This window comes from Carassius auratus, unplaced genomic scaffold (assembly GCF_003368295.1).
Source record: "Carassius auratus strain Wakin unplaced genomic scaffold, ASM336829v1 scaf_tig00215732, whole genome shotgun sequence".
NCBI classification, from domain to species: domain Eukaryota; kingdom Metazoa; phylum Chordata; class Actinopteri; order Cypriniformes; family Cyprinidae; genus Carassius; species Carassius auratus.
In genome coordinates, this window is record NW_020528216.1 from 47,001 (window position 1) to 73,581 (window position 26,581).

Consider the following 26,581-nt stretch of genomic DNA (forward strand, 5'->3'; position numbering starts at 1 on the left):
TTTGCGCTTGGTGTGAGCTTGTTCCTGTAAGGTCCCCTTTCTTTCGCCTTATGTTTTTGCATTGCTTTACTTTCTTTTCTTTCGCGTATTCGTAGATCCGTCTCAATCTGTTCCGCCGACAAAATAAATGCGCAAAAATGAAAGCGCTCTGAAATGTTTAGTCGCGCCTCTGTGAAGTTCTGAAGGCATTGCCCCTGGCAACAGATAGCGTATCCTGCCATCAGGGCCGACCGGCTCAGACCCCTCCCAAATCAACCCAAATCGGCACGTGACTTCTCATTCTCAATACTGAAATATATCTAAATATATATACAAATATATGTTTAAAAATAATATGCTTTTAATTTGTATATTTACATGTTCTATATATTATGTTTAACAATGTGTGTAAATACAAAAATAATATATATATATATATATATATATATATATATATATATATATATATATATATATATATATATATATATATATATATATATATATATATATATATATTCTTTTTGTATTAACACACACCACACACATGTGCAACATAAATCAAATATATAATATTATTACATTTACATATTAAATACATTTAAATACATTCATTTCAGGTTCTATGATTGAACTTATCTCTGCTCACAAAATGGGCAACAGCCCAACTTTCATTTGCAAAATAAATAAATAAATACAAATTGCTTGTGATAAGTCAAAAGCTTAACGTAATGCATTTATAAGTGTCTCTGTGTGTGCAGAGAATTGCTCAGGTTTTCTGTAAAAGAGAACATTTATTTGAATGAAAGTTTGATTCCATTTGCACATCATCGAATGAACTGCAAACAGCTCACATTTACAGTTTAACACTTTCAAGACACGGAAACAATAATACTGAATGTACATATTCCAAGAATATTTAGACATCATCGTGGTATATAAATATTTGGTACAAAATTTCACAAGATATAAAGTAAAGTTGTACATGGACATTATATACTCTCCCAAGCCACTGGTACAAAGCACTGTTCATTTAACCAAGTTTTTACAGCATGAGTAACCATCTTTTTTCTCTTTTTTTTTTCTTCTTTTTACAGCATATCAATGACAAAGAATGGAAATTCTGCTTCTAAAACACACATATTTACCTGCTGAAGCACCATTCAGAGCCCTCTCACCCCCTCCTAACCGAAGAGGTGAAGGCAATCTCAGGCTCATTTTGTGGTTTGAAGAGAGGGCGCAATCATTGCGGAGTGATTTACTTTAAGATTTGATTCACACTTCAATACAACACTGTTGTGGTTAACATTCAGCTGAGGAATAAATCAGTTGAGCTTTTATTACTTCCTTGGTTATTTGACGCTTGCTATTAAAAGCAGAAGGTTGTCAGAGGAAAGGTGAGAATTGCAGCTTCAAACTGTGATTAATTAACAACTTTGCTTTCAATCTTTTGGTCCACAAAGCCATAATTCTATGTATAGATATTAATGTTTAATTCTCTTTTGGACTCTAATGTGATCTATGTCAAGGTCTCATCTGGAATAATAGAGAGAAGTAAAAATAACATACAGTTATAGTATGGAATGTAAATTATGCTGCACGTCATTAAGGGACCGTGTGGAAGTCTGTTTCTCACAAGGAGAAAATCATACTAAGCAGTTCTGAGTTCAATTAAATGTTTGTCAGACTGCTAAAGGAAGCAAAACACACTTAGTTCCAATGACATGGCAGATAATTTTAAGCTTCTAGCTTTTTTTTTTTTTCATGTGGATGATGAAAACCAGTGCCAAGCATGAAACATCTTCTGACCCATTTTCTAGATGGGCTTAATACAATCCGTCTTGATTCTGGTTACATGACAAAACATCTTTTCTTGAGGTCGTAAGTAGATTAGTAACATTATGCAAATGGTTAATAGTAAGGGTTTGAAATTTCCTCCCAGCTATTAGACAACTCCTATGATGTTGACTGTTTAATACCGAGCTGCCCGCTACACGTTGAGGTCTGATGGTGAATTCACAGGCTCGAGTTTGGCGGTGGTTTCGTTACTTTCATAAATTCCTCAGCCTCGGCCATTATCCAGTCAATGACCTGCTCGAGTTTCACTTCAAGTGTTTTACAGGCTCACAGTCAACCGATTAACTGTTCTTTGCAACAGGATTTGAAGAGCAATTCTGCATCAGATGCTTGGCTTTTTCAAAAGAACCTTTTCAGTGATGGTTGCAGATATGAAAAAATGCAGACATCTCCAGAACTATCTGGGATTATGCCGGAAGATGTCACCGCAGATGAACTTTCTGATGAGAAGTCCACATCCAGATAAGTCCTCCTCAACAGAGCGTGAAGTTCGTTTCCTCATTTGAGAAAATGCACAGCCAATCAGGACAGAGAAACCGGCTGCCTGATTGTAGGACAAAGAGAAGAATAAAAGGGCACTTTGTAAAAGAAATTAGGCTGCCTCATTCTGCCACTCTAGTCTTCATGTAGAGGCAGATCAGCAAATGAGTCTCGCTCCTCAGTCTGTCCGTTAGGAGTCCCAGTCGCTGTCCTCACCACCGTACATGTCTGCTAGCTTCCTGAAGCGTGGCCCCCACTCGCTGAGGTAGTTATAGTCCTGATCCCCTTCAGAGGACATGGACCCCAGCGAGCTGAGCGACTCTGCCACCGATCCGTTACCTTCGTACGCGTAGGTGGCCAGTGAGTCGTAAGGAGGAGCCGTGGGGTTGCCGTCGTTATCCAGCACACGCTGGTTGATAAAGTCCCGTACGTCTGCGTTCTCTCGGGATGGCGCCATGGTCCTGCGAAGTGGCGGCGGAGGGTAGAGTGACTCAGAGGGCAGGATGTCCCGCCGCAGTTTGCCCTCCTCCATTACATCCGGATGGCGAAGAGCTCCAATGTCAAAGGCCTGTGTGTCCTCCTCGCCACCACCCTCGTCATTGTAGCTGACCACATTGTCCCTCACGTCCTCCTTGGAGATGATCAGGGGCTCTTTCTTCTTCTGACGTTTCATGGCAGCAAACAACACCACGATCACTACAGAACAAGATAGGAAAAATTACATTTTTAGTTATTAGTGATGCACCAGAAATACCTTGGCAAATATTGGTAGCATTTTATTTTACAGTCCTGTTCCTCATGTACATACTATGTACTTATTATACTAATTACAATAACTATGTAATAACTAGGTACTAACCCTGAACCTACCCCTAAAACTAACCCTACCCCATGTAGTTACCTTGTGTTACCAGAACTTTATTTTAGATAAATACTATGTAAGTACACTATAAGTACATGTTAGTACACGTACTGTAAAATAAAGTGCAACCTAAATATTATATATACTTATATATTTATTAAAAGTTTTGCATTTGGCATCAGAATATTGTGTATATAAATATATAAATTAATGCTTATATGCAGTAATGACACATTCAATTGACCAAAATGACAGAACATTTGGTAGCACTTTATTTTACAGTCCTATTCCTGATGTACATACTATGTACTTATTATAGTAATTACATTAACTATGTAATAACTAGGTACTAACCCTGAACCTACCCCTAAACCTAACCCTGAACCTACCCCTAAACCTAACCCTAACCCTACCCCATGTATTTACCTTGTATTACCAGAACTTTCTTAGATAAATACACTGTAAGTACACTATAAGTACATGTTATAACACGTACTGTAAAATAAAGTGCAACCGAACATTTATAATGTTACAAAATATTTATATTAATTAAATGCAGTTCTGAATGTTCTATTTATCAAATAATTATGAAAAAACAAACAAACACGTTATTAAATCTAAGTTAAGTCATAAACTCAGATGTGATATTCCTGTTTTGTTGAATTAAATCAAAACTGGATTAATGTGAGTTTAATTGAAATCTAGCCCTTGTTACCACGTTTCCTGATTAAATAACCAACCAGCGAGTTTTATCAGTTCAGCCATCTGAGGCATGTCAGAAACAGTTTTTCTTTGTTTTCTTTTTTTCCACATAATTGTTAATTATTTTGCATGCAGATCAGGCGTACACACTTCAGACCACTGGAATCGTAATTAATCAAATGGCAGCGCAGACAAAAGCGCTAACTGACAAGAAGACAGGTGGGAAAATGAACTGTAAAGTCTCACTAACAAATGGCTTGAAAGATGAACAGTCAGATTCACAGCAGACAGACGGATGGAGGAAGTGGCCATCAGACAGATGAATGTAGAAGTGTTCTGACTGTTAAAGTCAAAAGAGAGCAGTGAAGGCGACTTACGGAGCAGGATGAGGAGGCAGAGCAGGATGGCCACGAGCGCCCCTGTGCTGAGCCCCGCGGAGCTTGTCAGAGCCTCTGCATTGCACATCACCATGTTGCCGTCTCGGTTGCACGTGCACACCCGAATTGTGAGCGTGCCCGTGCTGGTCTGCCTGGGATCGTGTCCATCTGAGATTACCACAGAAATTAGATGGGTGCTCTTGTGCATTCGGCCAAATCCGGTGCGTCGTGTGAAGATCCCAGCTGTGTTATCTGTGGAGAGTTGAGTGCTTAGTTCATTAAGAAACGAAGGATCAGCTCACTCTGCAGACCACAGCAGGCCCAGACTGACCTCATGTTATGGCTACTGCAGAAAGAGCTGCCCCGATTTAAACAGCTAGATATGGAGAGGCCATGTATCCTAAATATTTCTCCTGTTTGATCGGTCTGTGTTGTCATGAAGAGAGACAGTGAGCTAGCTAGAAGGCCAGACAATGTGAGAGGGCACCCACCTCCATTATCTCGGACAGAGAAGTTTGCTCGCACTGAGCTCTCTGGTGCTAAGGAGAACAAAAAGCGATGTCCACCAACTGGGCTCATCTGGATCCACTGCGCTTATTGTCTGGATTTTCTGTGACAAAGAAGGTCATGGTGACAATCACATATTCAACAAAATTTAAGGAACATACTTTACAAATTGCTTTTGTTTTTCATGCATTGGTCAATTTGATATATTTTGAGCTTTTTGCCTTTTCATAAAGTAGGGATTCATTCATTCAATTAAAAAAACATACAAAATACATTTTTAAGTGTGTCTTTTATGCACTTTATCTGTTTGTATATGTAGATTTCAGTTACATTACATATATTTAAAAAGCCATTTTCTCAAAATTAGATGTTTCTCCTGCACTGAGCCATAAATATCTAGTTCAAAACTTACATAGACCAACCATTATTTATATTCTGAAGTGCATAAAGAGGGGTTTGTTCATATATAATTTGGTTGACTGGATATAACATTTTATTCATACTGTATGATAGTGAAAACACACAAACACGCACACACGTTTGTTTTTGTGAAAATTGGGGACATCCCATAGGCGTAATGGTTTTTATACTGTACAAACTGTATTTTCTATGGCCCTACACCAACACTACATCTAACCCTCACAAGAAACTTTGTGCATTTTTACTTTCTCAAAAAAAAAAAAACTAATTCTGTATGATTTATAAGTGTTTTGAAAAATGGGGACATAGGTTAAAGTATGGCCTCATAAGTCACCCTCTCCTTGTAATACCTGTGTCATACCCATGTCATTATACAGAGTTGTGTCCTGATATGTCACAAAAACAAGAGCACACACACACACAATACAAAACGTCTGCAAATCTAAATGTTATCAACTGGGGAAGTACAATTATATTTATTAGTTAATAGTTTAGTTACAATCCTATTCACCTGAGGTGTCTTTCCATTAAAGATAAAAAACATACAGTATTTGTTTCAAGTATCAATGTTATCTGTTTAACTAATCTGGTTTATTTACCTAAAATATGTTATTACCATCTTTGGCAACTTAATTTCACTTTCACAACTTAAATAATGATATACATAAAGCTAAATCTTAATAAATGTAATCTTAATTCAAATGTATTATAAAAAATACAATTATGAAATTAATCAATTACACGTGCTGTTAAGTTACATGACGATATGAATGTTTAATTAATAAACGTAGCAGAAAAACAAATGGTTTTTTTTTATGTTTTTAAATAAATAAATGAAAAAAAGTATAATTTTAGTTATTATTATTTTTCCATAATAATTTTTTATTTCAATAAAAACATGCTTTCTGCGGATATTGTTTTGTTTTGTTTTTCATTTCCATCCTGGTCTCCTTTTAGCTAACTTTTGCTCTGTATTTCCATCCAGTTAAGATCCATCCAGCCAATTTCTCTTGACATTATGCAAATTGTGTTAAGTTACAATTTAAAATGCAATTTAAATGTTCGAGCTTGACCATCACAAAATTCTGTATAAAAAAAAATAAAAAAAAATAAATATATATATATATATCATTTAAGGTACAGAGCTAGAAAGGTACTGCATAACAGGAATGGCCCATTCACAATGTCATCTTCCAGACCTTACAAGCGTTTACATGTAAACACTACAAGCATGTTTACAGTGAGGAAAGATGTTGGCTCAGTGATAGAGGCTTATGGTTATCTTTAGTTGTCACCAAGGGCAATTTTAGTTTAAATGCATCTCTCAAGGGTGCACTGGCAACACGCTGTGACAAAAATGTAATCATCCATTGTGTGCTTTGTGTTTTTTCTCTACCAGGCTCAAGTACTGGCCAGATTTCTTGTGTTGCTGGCTGGCTCCCCTTTCCTCTGGGTTTTACTGCAGTCTTTTAGAATATAACTGCTGAACAGAACCAAAATCCTAGCCTTATCTCACACTGCCGTTGCTTAAATACAGTTAAAAAAACACCATAATAATTAATATATGTTTAGTTTCATCATGCAAATAACAGCACTGCTACACAAGTCTGCTGTTTTTTTAACTCTCTTTTACCTATATGTACTTAAATGGTAGACACACATTGTTTAATGATGTATTACTCTTACTGTACGCCCTAAAATGACAGAGCATTGTCACTTCTTTCTGCTGTTATCAGGAAAACAAAACTGCAACTGAGCATGCCGATGCGTTTGCAAACCTCTATACTATAATACTGAATGATACTTATATCAAAAGTATAAATATATACAGTATTAGTATATGTAGTTTAAAGCATATGAGCTTGTTTCTGTAAAAAAATAAACTTTTTTAGAGAATATATATGATTATTATCATCCATCCTTCCATCCATCCATCCATCCATCCATCCATCCATCCATTCATTTTCCATATATATATATATATATATATATTATACATTTTTCAAACTTAAAAAAAAAAAAAAAATTATTTTATTGGCTTTACCCTACTCAAGGTATGTTCAAAAACCAGTCTTTTTGTACCCAGTAATAACTAAACCGTGACACACAAGCTGTGGGCGGGTCAGTGAGGTGGGTGATGACAGACAACGAGGGATACAGGAAGAGTCAGGAAATGGAGGAGAGGTGGACAGTTATTATGAAGTGCCTGTGATATGTGACAGCCCCTGACATCCACCATGACATATAATCTCATCAAGCCTGACAGAAAAATGCTCTGCCGTCTAATCCATGAAGGAGAAATGCTCATCACTGATCTCTATCTCGCTCTGGAGGTGTGAGTTCTGTAGAGGTCACACACTGTTTAACAGACGCCCCTGCTTTAAATCGACACATCCACTCACTGGCCGGACAGGAGAGGTTGACCCCCCCGACCCCTTATCTTACATAGAAATTGACAATGTGGCAGATAAAATGGGAAACGTATACTAAAATGCTCTTTACCTGACCGGCTTTGGCGTTTTCACAGACAAAGGTCTCGTAGAAGGATGCCAACATGGGGGGGTTATCATTGACGTCCAGTACACGGATGTACACAGGAACTCGGCTGGTCTGTTCGGGGTTGTCTAAGTGCCCTTTAAAAGATGTAGCAGATGATGGTTGACTGCTTGAGAGGATAGAAACTCACGCTATTGGAGTCACAGGAGGAAACTGGAGTTCTAATTTAAAAAAGTAAACTAATATATTTAGTCAATATAAGCTGTCATGGTAAATGAAAATGCGTAAATCTTATTGGAGAAATTTAATGCTGGATGACTTGAGCTTATCAGTCTAAATTCATTCCAAATGAACTGCGTCTGTGAGCCGTGTGGAGTTACTTACTGAACTCTGTTGCGATCACTGAGATGTTGTGCCAAGCTAATTCCTCCCGATCCAGAGGCCTCTGCAGGAATATAGATCCATTCCCAGCATAGACACCAAAAATACGGTCCACATCTGTGTGCCGATCAATGGAGTACCTGTAATTCATACCATTTAGCTCAACTCTCAGCAATATGTTTTCAATAGTGTGAACTGGTACAGGTTAACTACTTTTAAACTGCCTTTTGTGTTTCCATGTTTTTCCATGACTAGAAATTGATGAAAAAAAGTAAAATACAAAGTAATAGAAATAACAATACTGGTTTTGATCAGCTATGATCATTTCATTTGAATGGAGTTGTTCTTTGCGAATACAATCTCTATTAAATGATTTTAAAATGCTTATACAATAAAAGTACATTGGTGGAAATTAACTGATCAAAAAGTCTGTGCAATTTATTAAAAATCCTCAAGGTTTTTTGTATTAGGAAACATACAGCTCTGACCTAATTATAAAGGATATTATTAGATTATTTATTCCGATATTTATATATTATTAGGTCAAGATACTGCACCTTAAGAAGACTTCATGTAGTGAGCTTCTTTTAGTCAGTTGCTTGTAGTGCCGCTAACTACTTTTTTAAAATAAAAACATTTTTAAAGGGTGCACTAACTAGTTTGACCACTTGAATTCTAATTAGCTTGTAACTCGGCAAAACAATTTCCCCAACACAGGTTTGCACAAACATTAACAAGACTGATCCTTTAGAACGGGAGACACTTGAAAAGGCTTGATGCACACCACAGCTATAACTGCATGCCCTGAGCCCACAACACATGCCCAGTTCCCATTTATTCATCTTTCGCCAGAAGATCACAATATTGCTCTTTCAAATGCAATCAATCAGTGGGATTGTTCAATTTCCTAATTAGCCTCCTGATGTTTCGAGCGACAGCCTTGCTCGTGCTTCTGATGTCCCTGATAATTACCAGCCCTGAAGTCCTGTTCTGTGCTGCAGAGGGCCTTTTAATTGTGCTTCCATTCTCCATTCTTATTTACTGTGGTCTCCGGAGGAAAAAAAACAAAAACATCCATTTATACAGCCCTCCTGAGCCTTCTGCATCAGCCTTATCATTAGGGCCCATTGGACAGTGATAATATCCTCATTTATTCTCATAATTGTAGTTTATTACAATTATCTCATAAAGATGCCGCGATTGAAGGACCTCTTGAATTAAATGAGAATTTAATAAGCACGCTTCGAGGAAGCAGTCCATCTAACCTCATATCGCCCCAGCTTCATACAGATTAATCAGGGTTTTGCGATTATCAAAAGGTTACCGGAAGAAATGGGCAGATGTTTAAAAGGCTTGCAAGCTACTGTCAAGCTGCTGTGTGTCGGGAAATGTGCATTTAAAGAGATTTACACAGTTCTTAGAAATTCAAATGATGGAGACAATGTGGGATGATATTAACGCAAAGCCCTTACTTGACCGGACTGCGGCGTATGTCAGGATCCGCAGCGCTGACCGATCCTATCACAGTGCCCACTGCCGCGTCCTCTTTCACCTCCAAAATATAGCTGATTTTCTCAAACTGAGGGGGCTCATCCACATCCTCAACACTGACCCTGACGGTCGCCATGTCCTTGGCATCCAAGCTCAGAAAGTGTGGGTCCGGATGTGTGTTTTGGACCTGGATCTGAAGCATGTACGATTTCTTCTTTTCATAGTCCAGAGGCTGCAACGTAAAGATATCCACAGGAATAAACAACCCCCTCAGGGTCAAATTTTCAGTACATAAACCTGCATTTTATTCACAAACCATCCAGTTGAACACATTTAATAAAAAAAAAAAAAAAAAAAAAAAAGCTTTTCAAACTTGCACGAGAGAAATGAAAAATCCTCTGTACCTTCTTAAGACTAAGTATGCCTTCTTGGGTGTTTCTGTCAGTGCTGATGTCGAACACATCCAGACCGTCTCCGCCAACAACTGTGTAGTCCATCTCCGCATTTCTGCCGACGTCGGCATCCACAGCCCTGATCCTGCCAACTGATGATCCTACCTTGGTGAGTTCTGGAACGCTGAACTGATATATACCTGGGGAACATAATGCTAACGTCAGGTTGTGCTTAAAGCTGAATTCTCAAGAGTCTTCCTTTTTTGTCTTCTTGAGAGAAGATCTATAACATAAACTCCAACTATCGTGAAACCAAAAGAAAGGGTTCGGAGGAACAAATCGCGCTTGACAAATTACATTCAAAAATCTGATCCCTGCATATAACACTTTAGCCAATTAAAGTGTATTCTAAAGCATAGTCTTGGTGTTCTCTTTACTGTAATAAATGGCGAACGTGACAGATATTGTGCTGCCTGCTATAAATCCGCTTTGTGCTCATACCCTGCTTTTCTCTGATTAACATGACAGAAATTCCAAGCATTTTCTATTTGCAAGCAGGCTAAAAGAATAGATTATATTAAGAGAAACACAAAAGAGTAAGTGAGCTGAGTCCACCCTGTCCATTTAATCAGGATTAACACACAGACCTCACGCAGTTGCTAAAGCTTTGCCACTAACCATTTTCCCTCACATAAAACGCAAGATAAAAAAAAAGTTTATCTGTCTTTGTTTTTTTGAGTTGAGTTTCTGCATTGTATTTCTTGTTATTTGCATGAATCCTATCAAGAAGCTTTAGAATTATGGAACAGATGTTTTATGGAAATATCCGACCGATGATATTTATGCACTGACAACTATTTTTCTATCTTGTGAATGCATGCTTACTCTGCGTGAAACGAGGGGGGTTATCGTTGACATCGGTGAGGCTAATGTTTACTGTGGTGGAGCCTGTTAAGCCTCCCTTCTGGCCGGCCATGTCCTTGGCTTCGATCACCACCTGGTAGTGCTCCCTCTGCTCTCTGTCCATATCGGAAGGTCCCAAAGCTGTCCGGATTATACCTGAGGGAAAGATGGTTTATTTTTATTCTTTGACATCCGATCCAGCCTAGTTCTTTACTTTAGGAGATGGACGACACTAGATCGCAGTGGCAGCTGAGTCTTGGTAGTGTCTGAACTGTGCAGAACTAATTCTGTACATGCATTGAGATTGACATTTTGCCGCAGAGATTATTATAGGCAGCAGCTGCTGACTGAGAGCGGGTTTGCTCGCTGCGTCTTCTGAAGAAACAAGACCTTGGATTATTAAAAGCGGTATTTTACAAGCTAAACCAATTTGATGGCAAACAATTTCAGAGTAAGACATCCTTGGACGTGCTTGACAGTTTTGAACCAAAATAAGTGAAGTCATAAAAATATGTAATTTTCTCACAGCAAGAAATACAATTTCATACAAGACAATGTACAAGTATTAAAAGTAAAAATAAAAAATAAAAATAAAAAAATAATTATAATTATCATAATTATATTATTTAAAACATGTTATAATTTTTTTATTATTATTATTAATTTAAATGTTTGTGATCATTGCACATTATTTCAAGTTTTTTTTTTTTTTTTTACTGGGAAAATGCAAGCTACTGTTAAACAACAGCCAAATATATTTTTATATGATTGCAGGATTGTTATTAATCTCACTCTCTGGTTTGAAACGCCCTCAGTCCCATTCTAAATTAGTTTTTTTCCTATTGAAATTCCTGTTACGTCACATTACGGAAGTAAAACGTCCATCAGACAGTGATTCACGTTGACTTTGAACGTGAATACGCCTGATGTCTCGGTCAGACCCAAAAAAGGCAAATCCATCATGTAGAGAAGAACCCAGGCCCTGCTGCTTCTTTGAATGGCACAAATGTACCCAGATTAACCCCCACCTCTAATGAATATCCCTTTTTTCGATTTTAGGATTTTGTGTGCTCATGGACATCATCGTCCGTGTCCCATCTGGGCTAAAGCATATCAGTGTTAAGCTGGACACTAATCTGCCATGGGAGCTTTTGTGTTTCCATTTCTCTTTTGTTTAAACAAAGACCTCTGCGGGAAATGTTCCAGGGCACACATTAGCAATGATTAAACTCGCTGGTTGAATTTGCTCGGCTGAAATGCTTGAACGACAGAGCCGCAGTACAACCCTTGCACTATATCAAATTATACAGATACACACACTCTCTCAGCATCTCTCTGTTCATCTCGACATCTCTGTCTGTGACATAACAGTTCAGCAGGACTGACCTGTATTTGGCTCTACTGAGAAGTATGGATGACCCTGGCTGATGCTGTAGGCCAGCTTTGCACTGTTGCCAAACATTTCATCATCTGCATCCTGGGCGGTAACTTGAGTGACAAAGGTGCCTGAAAAACAAGAAATCAGTTCAAGGAAGGGTTCACCTATAAACCCGAAAAATCTGTCACTATGTTGTTATTCAGATAATGTTTGTTATGACTTTCGTTCTTCAGTGGAAAACAAAAGGAGGAAATATGAAAGTGCTTGTAACTCTTGTCCATGGCCACAGAATTCAGACTGAAACTTTCAAGCTACAAAAAGACTACAAAGTTAATTAAACTGAACCAATTTTTGCAAAATTTACATTATTCATTTTAAAGCTCAACTCACTGATTCAGTAATCCAGTTGCAGCATTTAACAGTTTTCTACGTTAAGATTAGCAGTGAATAATAACTAAATTGACCAAATTTACACCCTTTTTTAAGCTTTAAAACGCCAGTCACAACAAATTGAACTGTATGGACTCTACTTGTATTACTTTAGACTCTGTTATTCCTTAAAATGATGGTATACATACTAAAATACGATGATACAATATTGTTTTGTACTACAATATAAAAAAAATAGATTGTTTTGTATTGCTTCTGGAATATTTATATACTATAATTCATGTGGGCTCACAAAACTTTCAAAGCTTGTTTTTGAAGCTGCCGAATCTTACCGATGTGTGACCTTTCAGGTACAGATGCTGTATAAACCTCCTTGTCAAACTTGGGCTCATTGTCATTGATGTCATGCAGTTTCACAATAAACTCGGTCTCTGGCTCCAGTGGGATGCCGGTCTTCTTGTTGACAGCCTGGGCTCGGAGCGCGTAGAAAGGCTTCTCCTCTCTGTCCAGGCTCCTGGTAGCATGCAGATCGCCTGAGTTGGCATCTATCACAAAGATCGTCCCCGCACCTTCACCTGTGAGAACGTACATCACCGTGCCGTCTCCTCTATCCATATCTGAGTGAAGCTGTTGAGAGGAAGCAATTCAAGCATTTCATTAGCACCTCCGCTCGTTGTGCAGTTGATAGGGCTCATGAATATGGATGGCATTCAATATTCTGAATGCATTCAACATCCGCTGATTTTGAATAAAACAATGAAGAAATACTACAGGGGAATACAGCAATAGACAGGTACTCCATGGTAAATATGTGAAAATGAGTCCATGTGGAATTGAATTCTGATGGCATATCAGATGAAAGTACTGAATGTGCAATCAAGGTGAATGCACGTCTGTTACTAACAGTAATGCTGTCTGTGCAACCACTTTTCTCTGATATTCATAAGGCAAATCAAACTTTTCTGCTTCTCGTCTTTTAAAGATGTGTCTAACTGTTTTGAATTTGTGACATCGACTATTCGAAGAAATGACTGAATTGACTGATAGGAACATCACACTTCAGAGCTGAAGGTGTGACGTGATTAGCTTCGACAATGACATCTGATAGAGGAGTGAGTGAATGATTTGACATTTCTTTCCACTTGAATGAGCCGCTTTGTTACAATAAAATAGGGTAGTAAAATACTAAAGACCAATGAAACACAATGGCCCTTTTGCTCTTCGTGATTTTCCATCTGAACATTTTAGAAATAGCTGCTTCTACTCCACATTGACTGCTACATGATCCAGACACATAATGTCCATAGCAACAATGGGAGCTTTGTGAATTCTGCGCTTTCAACATCCCATATGAATAATCCAGTGGTTGGTGATCCTTTGCAAAGCTTTCGAGTCTCCAAGTCAGTGGTTCTCAGACTTTTCAGGCCAAGAAGCACCTTTGATCAAGTACCACCTAATAAATTCTCCTCACTGGAGTGCAAGCTTAAGGACTGTGTAAAAAAGACAGTGCCGTATTTTGACTAATATCAATATTCTTGTAAAATCTTTTATCAGTTCCTTCACAGGCCTTAGGCAGAAGAACATTTAAAATAAAACATTTAAGGATTTCAGGCTCTATTGTTGTAAATATACACATTTTACAGTTCAATTAAAACCATGTTTAGTATCAATAATAATAATAATAATAATAATAATAATAATAATAATAATAATAATAATAAAATATCTGTTTTTAATACTTTAGATACCAATCATTCTAATATGCAAATTTGGTGCTCAAATTATATCAATTTTTTATTAACAATGTAGAAAAGCTTAATATTATTGTGGACATGTGATTTTAGAGAGAACAAAAGAAGAGCATTTGAAATTAAAATCTTTTGCAACATGTCTTTACTAATAAGTCACTTTTTGTCTATTTAGAGATATATTTAGTATATTTAGGGATGCATAATATATCTGTACTATATTGGTTATTGTCCATTACTTTTATTTTGGTATGTTGATGTTAGATATTTATTGTGAAATGCAAACTTATATTACATTTGCCATCATCTAATCTACAATAAAATAAATAATTTAATGACAATTAAATGCATTCTAATTAATATCAAATTTTCATATTGTACAATAGGGCTGGGCGATATATCTAACGATATGATCATGCGCATCTAGTCAGTAAATCTGGTTCCGTGATTACCGCCAAATAACCTTCATCTGCTTTTAAATGGAGCGGGATTTAATAGCAGAGGTGGGTAGAGTACCCAAAAACTTTACTCAAGTAAAAGTAAAAGTAATTCTAGAAATATTTACTCAAGTAAAAGTAAAAGTACTAGTCTTGAATAGTTACTTGAGTAAGAGTAAAAGAGTATCGGATAAAAAATCTACTCAAGTAGTTAGTTACTAGTTACTTTGGGTCATATATACGGAGCCTTTTTTTATATAGATATATAGACAAAAAATTTATGTAATGTATGTGTGTGTGTATAAATGTATATATTTCATCAGCCTTTAATCTAATTTATGTAATTTATTATAAAACCCTGTCTATTTAAGTAACAAATATAGGAATCATGCCATAACATATTTTTAATACGACTGACTTTATTTTAAATGTGAATTTAACATTGAAAATTAATGTGATATAAATATTGCTACTAATCTTTCATTGTTCAGAAAGAGAGCAAATAACATTTACATTATTAAACATAATTTTCACTGACAGTCTAGATTTCATTCACTCTCAGAAACTACCATTAAAATCACTGAAACTTTTAACACTGTGAAATCAATATCTTAATTATAGATTCTTACACACATCTGCACTTTGTTGTTTCTGACGAGAGAATTCGGCAGAAAGAGGTATTCAGTAAGTGAGCGAGTGAAGGAAGCACCGGCATTTCAGCGATGACTCATCGGAACACCTCTGATTGGCCATTGCATTCAAAAGCTCAACAGAATCTTGTGTGATTGGTTAATGCGCAGCGCTGTAAAAACGCGTCTGTCTCTGGCTCAGCGCCAGCAAGCGATCACAGATCTGAATTTAGCAGCTGATGATATGACTTGCTGAACGTACTCGCACTGGTGTGATTGTATTAAAATTAATAAAATCTTAATCGGCTATTCTTTGTCTTTTGGAAGCTGCATTCAACCTGTTATAAGCCACACACGTACAACAAACTAATGTCACAGTGGTATCGTGTACTGTAATCGAATGTAGCCCAAGTTATTACCTGTTAAACAGTAGACAGCACACGCGTTCATCTAATAAGGATCTCCATCGCAAGCAAATAATAGCCTTTGCAGATTAGCTTTCAATTCAGTGCAGTTCCATAGCCACGTTTTCAACGCTGCTGATGTTAAACGTTATAACTCTGAGTGAACCGCTTCAGACGCTCAGCGCGTGCAGCATGGAACTGAACGACTCAATCAAACTGATTCATGAACCAATTCACTCGTTTGCCAATTGGTTTGATCAAGCCTTTGAACAGAGTTGACTCAAAAGAATGAATCATTCGCGAATGGGCATCGCTTATTGTCCAGAGAAAAGTAGACGGCGCGTTTGGAATAAACTGAAGCATTTATTGCATTAAGATAAAGTAACGAGAGGGGCGTCGCCCACAGTAACGAAGTAAAAGTACAGATTTTTCCCAAAAAATGTACTCAAGTAAGAGTATAAAGTACCCATCTTTAAATATACTCCGAAAAGTATTCGTTACCCCGAAAAATTACTCAAGTAAATGTAACGAAGTAAATGTAACTCGTTACTACCCACCTCTGTTTAATAGACAGAGCAATAGATCACTGACAAAATGCTTTCGATAATGAACGCGATATTGCGTAGCTTGTAAGCGATCTATTGCTCTATCTATTAAATGCAGCTCCATTTAAAAGCAGATGAAGGTTATTTGGCGGTAATCACGGAACCAGATTTACTGACTAGATGCACATGATAATATTTGAATGAATTAACAAGTTAAACTGATTACCTTATATTTTTTATTATTGCAATTGTAGGTTGTGTTGCCTACCAACTCAGGGCCACAGTTTGAGCTCTTCTGCTATAAGTAACAGTATCAAGCTGCTATATTTTATTCTAATCTTTGATCCTCAGCAGCTCTGAGCTTTAGATGAAGTGTGAGGTACCAGGGAGGTCAGATTTCACCCTGCTCCTTATCTCAAATCCAGCAGGCTCTACGCTGGAGATCCCTACATATGACATAGGCACGGTTTTTGATCATTCTCTGTTTATTAACCTCAAAAGACAGAATCACAAGGAGTGATGAATACAGATCTACCTCTGCAATCGACTCCATCAACATTACTCCAGCACTGCTCACACCATGTTTAGACCCTGGAAAAGAAACACAATCTCATACCTTGCCAATGTACTGGTGCTCCGTTCCTGTGTATTCCTCCTGCAGAAAAAACTGTCTCCACATCCACCCTCTTTTTGAACGTCTGAGCAACTCTTTGTCTTGCCGTCCTTCAATTTCTTTGGTTTTCCTTCGAACTGGCCCCCCTGAAAGGGCAACTGCATTCACACTCTGTTGTGCACACGCCCACAGAAGAAGTACAATCCAAGTCCTCATCTTTTCTGCTCTTATGGTGTCTTACAGTGGGATAATGATCCTATCTGCCAAAGTTACAGAGCTCTGCAGTGCAGGTGGAAGCCACCCTCATAGTCCTTCCTGCTGCCAGCGAGCCACTACCTGTAATAAGAGAGAAAAAGAAATTGAAAAAACAATCAGCTATTGGGTGAAGTCTCAGAGTGTTATCCCAAGGCTGCTGGCAATGCTTCTCTTCCTAATTAAAGGCAACTAGAGCTCCTGTACCAAACGACAGCCATCCTCTTATTAAATATATCTTTGAAACATTCTCCATAAGACACCAATTCCACTGCAAGTTTTGTGGCCGAGGCTCTGATATGTATATAATTGGCATCCCACATTTATGAAGTATAAAACCATAGACCATTCAAAGTGCTGCAGCCGTCACTATAAAAGGCAGAAAGGCTTTTTTTTCACTTAGCCATTAACCTACGACTCTTAAAATACTGCAGCGCAGGCCAATGGGTGAGCTCTCACAAATCTGTAATCAATGAATCAATACGCATGCTCTCTAAATGCCCCGCTTTAAAGATCTAAACACTTGCGGCGCTATTGAATTCAGCTGCCCCTCAAAAAAACCATAACAACCGATGTGTGTTGGGTTTTATCAGCATGCGTGGTCACAATAGCCTTCTGGCTCAGAACTGACCTGCTGGAATGACAGTCTCAGAGACAAAAGCATCCTGCCACCACATAATAATCAGCAATCAGCACGTTTCCTGTTTCTACATCAATCTACGGCTTTGTCTGCGACTGAACGACTGCCCTCGCTCCCTCTCACACTTTATCAAGCAGATTGCAAATGCGATTGTACCCAGTGCTGAAGGGGAGATGAAGGCCTCTCAATGAATCGCATTTAAGTACCTCTGTTTTTGTTATTTTTTATTTACAATATTGCTTGCGACATTCGCTCACTCCCTCCGTCAGTGTAAAAATGCATCAGGTCAACATCGCTCTTCATCCGGGAAGAGCGACGGTTGAGGGCCAGCAATTCAGATGGAAATGCACAATTGCAATGCCGAATTGACTTTCGTAGTTCCGTGCGTGACTTAAATGGTGCCGCTATTCCCCTAATAGCACTTTCCATTAGCTCCATTATGTTCTGCTTTATGAATTGGACTAATTGAATTAGCTAACAATAGATAGCGCAGAATATTGATTTGCTGTCAAAGTCAATGAGCGAGAAATTGTCATGGGAGCTCTACGTATATATAAATATAGGTGTGCACATGATTTTATCTGTGTATTTCAGTACAAACAGGAAAGCGGGATGGGAAATGTGGGCTCTGTTATGTCAAACAGCTGTAGTTTATGGATTCTACTCTTTAATGAATTTCAGCCACCCAAAACTCTTGGGCAATGAGAGCTACCTCCTGGAGCACATTAGTCAAACTCAGGCAGCCATTTTGCTCAGCTCTGTGACCTGGCAAATCCCTTGACACAGTCCTGCCGGGGGAACTCAGCTGGATCTAAAGCGGTTTTGTTACATGGTGTGTCAGAGTGAACAGACACAGTTTCCAGCACAAAATGTCTGCTTGTTCATTTACAAGTCCATCCTGCTGAAAGGGAGATGGATAGTGCAGGATGAAAATTCCCCTGCTGTCCTTAAATATAAGCACAGACCTAGGAGAACTCAATGGGACACTATGGTTTCACACAGCACTTCATTTTACAGGCTCACAGTTGTGTCATTTTGGCACATATGCGGATCTACAGACTCTACAGACTCTTTATGTCAGTCGTATACTATTTAAGTCATGATTGAGTACCTTAAAAGGATAATTTAGACAAAAATTCAAAATCTGTCATCAATCTGTCTGTTTGCATTGGAACAACTTACATTTTTAGGCATGCTTTGCATGACATAGCATGGTGAAAATAAATGCAAAAAATAAGACTAATTTTTAATGTATATTTTAACCCTCTGGTGTTGTTTAGTCATTTTAGATGAAACACAAATATATTTTGAGCTTTTAAAAATTGCTGCTTCATCAGAATGGTACGAAACACTGTCTTTTTATGGTAGCTGTTATGTGACCACAAAAAAGAAAGAAAGAAAAAAAGAAAGAAAGAAAGAAATGGTCACACCATTGGAATGGATGGGAAATACTTCCACAAAAAGTGCACAGCAGTGAAGGGGTGAAAAATATTGAGTACAAAATAGACACTTCACAAAGCATGTTTTTACAAATGCATGAAATAAAATAAATAATTCAGTGACACACGCACACACACACACACACACACACACACACACACAAATGAACTGGTGTGGCTGTAACAATTTGGCAAAATTGAGCCAGAAGACATTATTTTATTTTTTATTTTTCTCTAGATTTTTATGTGTAATAAACTGTCTTTCTCTGTGTTCACTTTTGACTAGTAAAATGAAAAATTGACTTTTTTTTTTATAATAATAATACTACTAATAATAAAAAATCTAACATTTTACAAAAAAGTTGTCTTTGAGAATGTCTAAATATAAATCCCAATCCACAACTTAATAAAAATAAGCATTTGTGCTTAAAAACAACTAGATAATTTATAAGCCTTTTCATTTCATGGATAAAATATGTTTTTCTTATTTAACTCCAACCAGATGTCCCTAATTTGCCTTCAAAAATAGCATTTTAAAGGCATTGTCTCTGTTTTAACGTGAAATACTGCCTTAATTGAAAAGTAATGGAATGGGGGGAAAACAATCATAAATATAACATAAATATTAATTACTACCATGAAATTATCTGAAAACAAAATATTGAACAAAAATATATTACATTGATTTTACTGAAAGAATTAAAATAAAAAAAAGTTACATTTCAGGTGTCCAGTCACTGTTGAATTCGAATAACACAAGCGTGACCCCCAAAATGAACAACACCAGGGAAAAAAAGAAGGAAACATGCGAGTGTGTAGAACACTTTGTTATGTTAGTAACACTAAAACTGAACTGCAAAAATACTGACAGTTTTCCTAAAAAATTCTACCTGTCAGCAATTGGTCAAAAGTCCTGTCCCAAACACCACTGGTTGAGCCACTGTTGATGTGTCAGGCTGGTGTATAAGCTCAAACACCCAATGTTTTGAAAGCACCACAGGCCACAGAGTTGCAGAGAAATCAACCTACATACTGTAGAATAAATTACACACAACACCTTTAAACTGACTCTGTTACACTAGCATGTTTACATTTTTCATGTTTCAATCAGTGCAACGATAAAGTAATTAACTCACAGGGTGCCTGCCATAAATAGGGCCACAGTCGTCTGCTATCCGAAACACAGACAAAACAAATTAACCTCAACAGCACCTCACTTACGTCTGGCTGAATGTTATCTGCTTTTATTTTCAGATCAGGCAATTTGCCATACCAGTCTGACCTTGAGACATCAGATGTCCTATTTTTGTTTTGTTTTTGTTTTCCTTTCAAAGACACAGTCCCCTCAGAAGCCCTTCGGGAATGTGAGCAAGGTGGGTGCTGACAGGTGAGGGAGGAAGAGGAAGACCGGCGACACCTGTGGAGGACTTGGGGAGTCAGCCAGGCGGCACGAAACGGGGAAAAGAAAGAAAGAGAGAGGCGGGTCCTCGAGAGTGGCCCCCGCTGAAAGCTCTGCCACACTGCAGACAGCCACAGCAGCCCTGATAAGTCCCACAGGGGCAATTAGGAGAGAGAGAAGGAGAATGTCAGCCACGGGCATCGAGGAGGGAGCCGACAGGTAACATGTCTTGCTGCAGGAACACAGACCAGCAGAGCAGAGAGAAACAGAGCTAGCTAATGCCACACACTGTCTTCGGGCTCTCTATTAAAATGAATAAGGCACCGGACCACCACCCATTAACTAGAAAGACTAGACGCCACAGCTCTTAAATAGGTCATTCTTGTTTGCAAAGCCAAGGTACATGATATAGCGTCTCAAGATATCGATAGCATAAATGTTTGAATTTTCGGAGCTATGCGAATCACTTATTTATTTATTTTTGCCTCCGCTAAGAAATTTTCGTGTTGCTTCTGGCTACATCACATCTTAGTGAAAACACTAAGAGAAAACTCTCCAGCTAGTACTCATCTCGCTCGAGCAAATGGTAGGAGACATGTGCCATGTTTGATTGTGGGTTCTCTTCCTACCACTGAGCAACAGTGCTTGAGAGGCAAAGTCGAGATCAGGTGAACACAAATTCAGTCAGGGTGGCACACTTGAACAGAATCGAGCTCCTCTTCGGTCCATCCGGGTGCACTTGCCTGCCAAGCAGCGTATCCGTGTCATTCCCGAGGGCATTGTGGGTAATCAATATATATTGATTTGTCTGTTTGGGGGGAAAAGGGCTGTCTAGACAGCTGGGTTTTCGAATGCTAAGGTATCACTTTTCCTGCAACACTCTAGCTTGGCTGTAAGCGATGATTGATTTATTCATTTTAGACATACATTTTTTTCCCAACTCTGACCTACCCTACATTTTGCCAGGGCTATTTATACACATCACTTGAGGTTTAAATGCAATAACACACTTACCTGACAGCAAGAAGGCTAAGATGTGGAATAAATCGGTGCTGAGAAGGTATAATACTGTGCTGTTTTTGCAGCTGACGCAACCAAAAGTAGTGGAGTATAATATTACAGCACACAATCGATTGATATAATGTTTTTATGATCAATAGTGGGGGATTATTTTAATGTTAAGAATAAAGTATCAAATAACTGAAATTCAAAACTAAATGTAAATTATTGTTTTATTTCAGCTATTTGACACAATTGCAACATATGCACTATTATTATTATCATTAATGATATTAATATAATAAAATATAAATTTGCAGCATTGTGATATATATATATTTTTTTTGGTGATAATAATTGTTAAAAAGGATAGTTATAATCCATTTTAATATTTAGATTTATTATTATACATTTATATTTTATATAATTTTTCATTGATATTATTCACTGGGATATTTCTAACTTGGCAAATACTTGCAAATACTTGAAGAATTAATGGCTGTTATTCGAAAAAAATGTGATCAATTATCCAAATAATAAATTCTAATTCTTTACCTACTGTTGGGTGCTATTCTTGCAAAATAGATCCATTGTTAAAGAAAGTTAAAAAGTATGAAAAGTATAAGTATCGGTCAAAACCGATTAGTTTTACACATAAAGTCTCTACACATAAAGAGTCACTTGTTAAGACACAGCACACCCGGCATGTGACTATATTGCTGGAAGTACTTAACCAATGTGGTTAACGAACCACAGACTTAATCCTCAAGCCTCGACCCTACAAGATACAAGCGTCCCTCATAATCTCCCCGGCAACATGTGTGCCTTAATCTGAACAGCAGGAGATAATGGTTTCAAATGTTGAAGGTCTTTTTTTGCTCAATGGGACGGCCATGTGCACACCAACACAATTAGTGTCAGGGAGTGCTGCCCGTACCAGATGGGTCCTCTTAATTACGTAACGAAAGAGGCCATAATGTGATCTGGAAGCAATGTTGTGCCACTGACTTTCGAATCTGCTTTTCCTGGTCAGCCATAATGATGGTGAAAGCGTGTGCTTTTGCCACACAAACTGCCTGGAGCAACCCGCACTGTGTGGTGAATTAAAGCAATTTAGCCAAACCCGCTAAAATCAAATGTTCCTCAAATCGCCATTTAGCTGCATGCCATTCATTTGCTCACGAGAGCGTCGCATGATAGACTGCAGCTTGCCCTTGCTTTGTCGATTTGTGGAGACTGTTCAAATATATAGCACAAAACACCTGTTAACCTTTGTGTCAGTGTGGCCCTAGCATTTACAATGGAGCTGGAAAGGTTTCCCTGTAATCCCATAACAGCATTGTGGGGTGTTTGTTTAGGGTTTTCTCTCATGAGGCACAGGAGAAGCCGTGGGAACCGCAGTTTTACGGCCTGTGTAAAGAGCTCGGCGGGAGCCTGTGAGACAGCAGTCTCCCTTCAGCATTGTGATTGAGCCCTGGAATGCAGCTCCCATTGCAATGCAAATGTCTCCAAGTCTGGTTGTTTTGTGCTCGCGCGTTTACGTGCATGCTTGTTTACTTGTCACTTCCACGGCCGTCAAATACGCAAATCACAAACACTGTGCTAACAGAGTTTGCAGAGGCTGTCAAAGTCAAAGACTGTTTCTCATACCACAGTTGATATTTATTGCGTGTTCTACCCTAAAGACCCTTTTACAACTTGAAAATGCCATTAATTCATCCTCAGACTCTCAATATCTTGTAAGTATGGCACCTTTACCTTGGTAAACACAAGACTTGTGTTCCAGACAAACTGTGACATGGTTGTTTAACCTCCAGACTTACGGCTGGGATTTACATGAAGGTATCTAAATGGAACCGTTCCTGGCTTAGGTCGTAATTCATTGTGATGTTTTATGCCTCTAACCCTTGCTTTGTAGAAGAAGCCTTAAAGACAGGATTTTACAATCAAGGTAACAATGCTTCCATTTCAAAAGGTCACAAGAAGTCATCTTGATTGCGATCAAAACAAACTGTGACATTTGATTCTGCTCCTTTGTTGATATTACAGTTCTGGCCCCACACGGCAAGGAAAGAAAAAAAGTATATATCAATGGAAATAATCGATAATGACATTTATTGACATTAACAAGCGCAGCAATTCAACTGAAAATCCCAACGCTCTGTGACCACAAATAAATAAACCCTGTGAGCGGCAACTGGAAAATTATTTGCATTAAAAGACACTGTATATGCCAAAGGCAAACAAAGAGCAAAGGTTAAAGGCTGTTGATTAAAACTTACTTTTTTTTCATTTTCATTTTATTTTTTTGCACTTGGCTATAAAAGACCCTGGATTTTTCAATGCCGATAAGATAAGCCAATAATATATATATATATATATATATATATATATATATATATATATATATATATATATATATGGCATGGACAATAAGCAAACAAACCAAAAAAAATAAATAAATAAAAATAAAAATGCTACCACATATTGTCAAAATAAATTGTAAACAAAAATAAATAGCTGTAATGCTACAAGTGAATTTATCAGTATTGCATATTACAACGAAAAATGAAAATACACTTTTAGATTCGCTAAAGAAGACATTTAACAATTTTGTCAAGATATTAACATTTTTTAAAGATTAACTTCAAGTGAGTGTTAAATGATGGAAAAGATTGTCTTCATAAATAAGTATGAGAATTTAGCATGCACAATTAATTATAAAAATAACTGGTAAATTCTATAACGGTTTGTCTTAATGACTTTTCTAACATATAAAAATAAACTAAAAACTAAAATAATTTTAACTGAGATTATAAATACTAAATGTGTTTATCTTTTCCATAACAGACTGCATCACATTTACCATTTTATACATCAGCTATACAGTAATCTATATGTGGTTTGTATTTCTTGCACTTGGCTCTTAGGGCTTGTGCCCTCTCTGTGACCACATTCTGACTGTGTCGTCTTCCAGGTAATAACTATTTGCTTTTAGGCCATGCTGCTTGTATGATAGTTTGTTTTTCCAAGGGTAAATATATCAGTATCACAGTTTCAGTGCAAGATGTCAACGCCTGAAATTTCCAGGCTAGATTGTCTGACCAATCTATGTTTGAGACAACCGTGATTCTTTAACAGAATGGATGCTGGTGTAATTTATATCGCACACGTCCAGGACAGGTTTGAAAATTGGAGAGCTGTAACACATTCTGCCTCATTTTGGACTGACTCGTACGTAATAGGAGAAAGCAATCAACTGAAAGAACCATGACAACTGAGAGGAACATTAATGACATTAGGCCTATTATTGTGCCTGAAAGTGGACTACATGATTGGATGCTGCCTGCACAGATAGCAAATTTTTGACAATTCGGCGCTGGTGAGTAATTAGGTGCCACCGCCACACATTGTGGACACAGTTTCAACTTACAAAGGGAGGAAGCTCCTCAGTTATGCAAATCTAGAGCGTATTACAAGAGGCTATGCTGAGGGAGATACATGAGCATTAGAGTTCAATGGGCTATATTTCAAACAACAGCCACCAGATAATTAGCCAGACGCAAATTGTCCATGCAACTGGGACTTGTACTCTCCTAGTGTAACATGGTGGACATCTGGAGACAGTTAGAGATGTCTTATATATGACTATGAAAAATTGATCGAGAGGACTCGTGTATCCCTGCGTACATGGGTGGAGAACTTGGCTTCAACATGAACCAGAGCAGATCATATCAGCAGAGACAGCTGAGCTGAGCAAGTCACTGCAAACATGAATCAAAAGTCCCTTCAAACACGAATCAAAAACTTTGAGGAAGATTTTCGATTAAAGGGACTCCAGTCTCACGAAAACAGTTTCGAGCGGCATTTCTGTGCTAATAACAAAAATTGACTTTCACAATTTTTGTAATATTTTACATTTGATGGATTTTCATTGAAACAACTATGCTTTTTAGCTTTTTTCTTATGATTTATGTTCATAAATGTTTATAGCATTTTTAAGTGTAGCGTGCTACTGTCACATATTCCCCATTTAGGACTTTTATGTTAAAGTCTTGGTTTAGTTTCCTTGTTCTTACTTGGCATTTGTGCTCAGTTTTATGTGTGTTGTTTTTTTGTGTTTTTTTTTTTACAAAATAATAATAATAATAATAATAATAATAAATAACTTTGATACTGAGTACTTTCTATATATTAGTATTTACCTCAACTTGTGAAAAAAGTTTTCTTATGATTCATCAAGTGGCTTTCTCTTAACCAATGGAAGGTGGTCAGTATATTATAAAGGTAAATGCAAATTTTTGTATTTTGATATGAACAGTATTTAAATTAATTAAATATAACCTTTTTTGAACTTTAAAGTTAAGTTCAATCTGTGTAACACAAAATGTTGCCACCATATTTCACAGATTTCTTTTTAGAGTGAAAGTTCTGTAAAAGCAATCATCTTAAAATCTCAGCATCCATAGCTAAAGGATCCATAAACACCATAAACATTCGATTCAAACCATAGCCCACCCTTTAGACTAACCGTACACACTCAGAATCTGAGTTGAACTGAACTTTACCGAAATCACCAGGGTCACGATGATTAAGATGGAGGAGAGCCACAGATCAGAGCAGTCATATGCTGACTGAATAAATCATCTTACATAAACTTAGCCATGCCAGGACCGCCAGCATGTTGTCTCTGTCATCAGCATTCTTATTTAACACTCAGCACAAAGAGAGCAAGCGATCCTTATTTATTCTAAAGCACCAGCCTTAATGATAGAAATATTCATTGTGTATAGCGAATTCTGTTTCAAGTTTGTTTTTCATCATCAATGCTATTTTTTCCCCCAAATTCCCTCCAACTCGC

General features: G+C 37.5%; 1 pseudogene; it reads right to left on the bottom strand.

The window, feature by feature from the left end:
- Nucleotides 1-753: 753 nt before the first annotated feature.
- The window catches only part of LOC113095463 (cadherin-6-like), a 30,061-nt pseudogene continuing 4,233 nt past the window's right edge, over nt 754-26,581 (bottom strand).